Source organism: Diceros bicornis, chromosome X, assembly GCF_020826845.1.
Source record: "Diceros bicornis minor isolate mBicDic1 chromosome X, mDicBic1.mat.cur, whole genome shotgun sequence".
NCBI classification, from domain to species: domain Eukaryota; kingdom Metazoa; phylum Chordata; class Mammalia; order Perissodactyla; family Rhinocerotidae; genus Diceros; species Diceros bicornis.
The window spans coordinates 60,960,673-60,967,485 of NC_080781.1; the positions used below are offsets into that span (position 1 = coordinate 60,960,673).

General features: G+C 33.7%; 1 pseudogene; it reads left to right on the forward strand.

The window, feature by feature from the left end:
* The first annotated feature begins 1,940 nt into the window (after nt 1-1,940).
* LOC131400285 (selenoprotein W-like) lies at nt 1,941-2,140 on the forward strand (annotated as a pseudogene).
* The last annotated feature ends 4,673 nt before the right edge of the window (nt 2,141-6,813 follow it).

Sequence of the window (6,813 nt, forward strand, 5' to 3'; positions counted from 1 at the left end):
GGGCCATCATACCAAAAAAGTGGCTTTAACTCAGGAAAAGCTCTCTGTTCCCCAAAAGCAGTAGGTAGTCACCAGAGTAAGTGTCCAGCCTGGAAAGTATGCTTTGTTCCCAAAGGAAGGAGACTCCTTTCCCACACCTACAAGCACAAGCGTGTAGAAGCTCCTTCCACTCCATCAAGCAGCATCAGCAGGGACCAGCGGGAGCCCCACAACTATTATATTAATGAAGTAGACCAAAATATCACCATAAAGGCTCATAAACTTGGAATATTATTGGACTACAGCCCACAAAAGTAGGCCAGGACCTGTGTGCTGTACCTGAACAGGGTGACTCCCTGCTAAAATAAAAGATTTATATAGGACCCAGAGTCTCCTAATATAATAATGAAAATGTCAGGATACAATAAAAAAAATCACCCATTATAACAGGCAGCAGGAAAACTGCAACTTGAATAACAAAAGACAATCAACTGACTCCAACACTGAGAGGATCAGTGTTGGAAAGACATGACAAGGATTTTATATCAGCCATCATCAAAGCATCAAAATGCTTCAACAAGCAATTACAAATTTTCTTGAAAAAAATTATAAAATGGAAAATATCAATGAAGAGATATAAGTTAAAAATATAACCAATTGGAAATTATAGAACTAAAATATACAATAATTGAAATTTTTTAAAAAGTCACTGGATGGGCTCAGTGTAGTGGATACAAGAGAGGATAGAATCAATGAATCTGAGTACAGAACAATAGAATTTATGCAATCTGAACTGCAGAGAAAAAAATAATGAACAGAGCCTCAAGGACCTATGGGACAATAACAAAAGATCCAGCATTCATATCATCAGAGTCTCAAAAGAAGAGGAAGAGTGTCCCTGAAAGAGTATTTGGAGAAATAATTGTTGAAACTTTCCCAAATTTGGTGAAAGAGGTAGGCCTCCAGATTCAAGAAACTGAGCAAACTCAAAACAGGATAAACTCAAAGAAATCCATGCTAAGACATATCATAACTGAACTTGTGAAAAGTATTGAAAGCAACCAAAGAGAAAAGACATGATACCTATAGAAGAACATCAATTTGAATAACAACAGCTTCTAATCAGAAACCATGGAAGTCAGAAAGAAGTGGCACAAAAAGTTTTAATTACTAAAAGAAAAGAACTGACAACTGTGAATTTTGTATCCAGGAAAACTATTATTGAGGAATGAAGAAGAAATAAAGACATTCTCAAATGAAGGAAAACTAAAAGAATTTGTCTCTATCATCTCTATCCTTAAAGAAAAGATAAAAGAAGTTTCTTAAACAAAAAAGGAAATTATAAAAGAAGAAATCTTGGAGCTAAAAGAAGAAAGAATGAACAATGGATAGAGCAAAAATATGGGGAAGTACAATAGACTATCCTTCAACAACATAGATATATCACACATGTTTAACAGCAAAACTTAAAAACTTTGGCTCTGTGAAAGCCTATGTAAAGAGGATAAAAAGACATGCAACAAAGAGAAAGAAAAATTTGTAAATCACATATCCAAAATAAATCTAGTGTATAAAATATATAATAAACTCTCAAAATTCAACAGTAAAAAAACAAACAATCCAATCAGAAAATAGGAAAAAGACAGGAACAGCCATTTTACTGAAGATGGCAAATAAGAACATGAAAAGATGTTTAATATTATTAGCCATAAGGAAAATTCAAACTAAGACCGCAATGAAATATCACTATATATTTATCAGAATACCTAAAATAAAAGAGTTTTAACACCAAATGCTAGCAAGGACGAAGATAAACTGAATGATTCATACATTGCTGACAGGAATGTGAAATGCTACAGCCACTCTGGAAAACAATTTAGAACTTTCTTATAAAACTAAACATGCAGACTCCAAATTTGCAGAAACCTTGCACTTCTACTCTGGGCTCGTGGAATCCACTCTTGAGCAGATGTTTAGATTCCAAATTATGGTTCTCAATGTCCGAGTACTTTATGGTGATGCTTGAGGCTACAAATACAAGTATCTTTAGCTCAAGATGAAGCTACAAAATGAGTTCCCCAGACACCCAGACATCAGTGGCAAGGGGACAATCCAGGCCACCTAGTTCTTTGAAGTGATGGAGGAGATTAAAGATACATGATGAATAAATGTAATATAAGTTCTTGAATTGGATATTGAAATTAAAACAGGACATTAGTAGAAAATCTGGAGAAATCCAAAGAAGTGTCAAGTTAGTAGTATTGGACCTATGTGAACTCTTTAGTTTTGATTATTATACCATGGTAATATAAGATGTTCACATTACAAGAAGCTAGGAGAAGTATACATGTGAACACTGTACTATCTTTGCAACTCTTCTATAAGTTTAAATTTATTTCAAAACAAAATATTTTTAAAAGTTAATCTGGACTTCTGGTTTTAGCACTAACATGTAAAGGGCTTGGAAGTATCACTGTCATTCTTGCTGGAAGAAAAAAATCTAAACAAACTGAATATCAATGACTTTTCTTGGACTTACTAGAGAATTGAGGTCTTAGAGTAATTACCAACCTCAAAATTTGGAGGTACAAATTAATAAAGAAAATCAGAGCTGAGATTAGCTTGCATAGAGCAGAAGCCACTGGAGCCACAAATAAGTGGGAACACTTAAATGGTAACTTTAACAAATTGCTAGTGGCTGAGTGTGGAATACTATAAGAGCAAAAATCTCCTGGGGCTGAAGTCTTAGGAAGGCTCCACACTTACGTGGGTTATACCTCCAAGAATCTCACCACATTCTCAAAGTAAAGAGCCAAGAAAAATATGCTTCAGTTTATGGTAAGAAAAGGGAAAATTAACTATTTTTAAATGCATACAGAGTGTCCTCCATAAAAAGGCCTATTCTGCAAGAAAAAAAGACTTTACCAGAGCCTTATTCAACCTGAAAGAAGGACACGTACCCAAATCCAGGCCCCTCTAACCTTCCTGTCTCACCTACAAATGGAAAAAAGCTAAGGAATATTTTGTAAAGTTACATAGGCCCACAAAGAGAATAAGTAATTATTAGGTTATAGAACTCCCCTTACTCCATAGCTTACCACTACATGAACAGGTATAGTTGGTATAGTAATAGAAGATTACAGCTGAAAGAATGGTAAGTCATTGATTCTACTTAAGAAGGAACCCTTGGAGAAGCCCAAAGACAATAAGGGAGGCCAAAACAAGGACACTAGATGAAATTGAAGCCTCTGGTCCCTACAGCTACAGTAAATGTTAAACAGCTCACTCCTAGCCAGATTAATATGATAACTTACACTAAAGCCCTATCTACCTCAATTTCTATTACCTAATAGGAACCTGGATTACCATGATATCATATCTGGCTTCTAAAAAACAATAAAGTTACAAGTCATGCTAAAAGGCAAGAAAAACACAGTCTGAAAGGACAAAAGATGTGTATGAACCAGATTCAGATATGATGCAGATTTTAGAATGACCAGACAAGGAACTTAAAATAACCATGATTACTATGTTAGGAACTCTAATGAAAAACATATTTAACATGCAATTACAGATGGGTAATATAAGCAGAGATGTGGAAATCTCAATAAAACATAAAAAAGAAGTGTCAGAAAATTTTTAAAAACTGTAGCAGAAATGAAGAGTTCCCACAACAGGTTCATCAGTAGATTGGAAACAGCTTAGGAAAGAATCAGGAAGCTTGAAGATATGTCAATAGAAACTTCCCAAACTGAAATGCAAAGTAAAAAATAATTTAAGAAGCATGACTAAATTTTCAAGAACTGTGGATAATTTCAAAGGTGTAACATATACGTAATTAGAATACGAGAGAGAAAAAAGAATGAAGCAGATGTTTGAAGTGGTAATGGCCAGGAATTTATTGACTGACACTAAACCACAGATTCAGGAAACTCAGAGAACATGAAGCGGAACACATACCAAAAAAATCTAAATCTAAGCATGTCATATTTAATTTGCAGAAAACAAAAGGCAAAGAGAAAAACTTGAAAGAAGATAGGGAGGTGAAGGGAAATCCTTACTTATAGAAGAATAAGGATAAGAACTACAGCAGACTTCTTGTCAAAACCAGGCAAGCAAGAAGAGAGTGGAGTGAAATATTTAAAGTGCTGAAAGTAAAACAAAACAAACAAAAAGCCCGCCACCAATCTAGAATCCTATATCCAGCAAAATTATCCTTCAAAAATGAAAGAGAAATAAAGACATTTTCAGACAAACAAAAACTGAGGGAATTCATCACCAGCATATCTGCCCTGAAAAAATGGTAAAAGTCCCTTGGGAAGAACAAAAATTAAATGTCAGAAATGGGATTTACATAAGAGGAAGAACAACAGAAAAGGAATAAAAGAATGTAAACTAAAATGTTTTATTCTTCTTATTCTTAATTGATCTAATAGTTAATTCTTTGTTCAAAGCATAATTGTAACAATCTATTGAGTGATTATAGCATATGGATAAGTTAAATGAAATGACAGCAATGTTATAAGGGAGGTGAGAAAGGAATTTGGAATACTCTGTTATGAGATGCCTGCACTACCCATGTATTTGTACGGTATTATCTGAAAGTGGATTTAGATTAGCTGGAAATGTATATTTCAGACTCTAGGGATACCATTAGATTTTTTAAATAAGCATAATTGATGTGATAAGAAGAAAGAACATGGAATCATATAAAATGTTTAATTAAAACCAGAAAAAGTACTACATCAAACTAAAACATTTCTGGCCAGCAAAGGTAATGATCAACACAATTAACAAGCTACAGACAGCCTACAGGATGGGAAAAAAATATTTGCAAACCATGTATCTGATAAGGGGTTAATATTCAAAATATATAAGGAAATCATACAATTCAGTATCAAAAAACAATCAGATATAAAAATGGGCAAATTTGCTGAATAGACATTTTTCCAAAGAAGACATATAGATGGCCAACAGGTACATGAATAGGTGCTCAACATCACAAATCATAAGAGAAATACGAATAAAACCACACTGAGATCACTTCGATGGCAAGGATGTGGAGAAAAGGGAACCCTTGCACACTGTTGGTGGGAATGTAAATTGGTACAGCCACTATGGAAAACAATATATAGGTTTCTCAAAAAATTAAAAATAGAACTACCACATGATCCAGCAACTCCACTTCTGAGTATTTAGCAAAAAGAAATGAAAAAATTAACTCAAAAAGATATATTCACACCCATGTTCATTGCAGCATTATTTACAATAGCCAAGACATGGAAGCAATCTAAGTGCCCATTTATGGATTAATGGATAAAGAAAATGTGGTATACACACACACACACACACACACACACACACACACACACAATGGAATATTATTCAGCCATAAAACAGGAAATCTTGACATTGGTGACAACAATGATGGGTCTTGAGGACATAATGCTAAGTGAAATAACTCAGAGAGACAAAATCACATATAATATGATCTCACTTATATTTGGAATTTAAAATAAACAAGCAAACAAACAAACAAAGATGAACTCATAGATACAGAGAACAGATCGGTGGTTGCCAGAGACAGGGGATGGGAGGTTGGTGAAATGAGTGAAGATAGTCAAAAAGTATAAACTTCCAGTTATAATACAAAAATCAATAGAATTCCTATACACTAACAACAAATTTTCTGAAAAAGAAATAAAGAAATGAATTCCCCTTACAATAGCATCAAAAAGAGTAAAATGCTTAGTAGAATGCTTAACCAAGGTGAAAGATCTCTACTCTGAAAATTATAAGACATTGATGAAAGAAATTGAAGAAGACACAAATAAATGGAAAAGTATGCTGTGTTCATGGATTGGAAGAATTAACATTATTAAAATGTTAATACTACCAAAAGCCATCTATAGATTCAATTCAATCACTGTCAAGATTCCAATGGCATTTTTTACAGAAATAGAAAAAAAAATTTCTAAAATTTATATGGAACCACCAAAGACCCTGAATATACAAAGCAATCCTGAGAAAGAAGAACAAAGCAGGAGGCATCACACTTCCTGATTTCAAACTATACTATAAAGCTATAGTAATTGAAACAATATATTACTGGCATAAAAACAAATAGATCAATGGAACAGAATTGAGAGTCCAGAAACAAACCAAGCATAGACAACCAACTAATATTTGACAAGGAAATCAAGAATACTCAATGGAGAAAAGACAGTCTCTTCAATAAATGGTGCTGGGAATATTGGATATTCACATGTAAAAGAATGAAACATGGCCCCTACCTTACACCACTCAGAAAAATTAACTCAAAATGGATTAAAGACTTAAATGAAAGACCTGAAATCATGAAACTCCTAGAAGAAAACATAGGAAAAAAGCTCCTTCACATGGGTCTTGGTAATGATTTTCTGGAAATCACACCTAAAGCACAAGCAACAAAATAAAAAATAAAAAAGTGGGTCTACAGCAAACTAAGAAGCTTTTGCATAGCAAAAGAAACCAACAACAAAGTGTAAAGACAACCTACGGAATGGGAAAAATGTTTGCAAATCATATGTCTGATAAAGGATTAATATCCAATATATATAAAGAATTCATACAACTCAATATCCCAAAACCAAGTAATCCAATTTAAAAATGGGCAAAGGACCTGAATAGCCATTTTTCCAAAGAAGATATATGAATAGCCAACAGGTACATGAAAAGATGCTCAACATTACTAGACATTACGGAAAGACAAATTAAAACTGCAATGAGACCTAACTTTACACATGTTAGAATGGTCATCAGCTAAAAGATAAGAGATGACAAATGGTGGAGTTG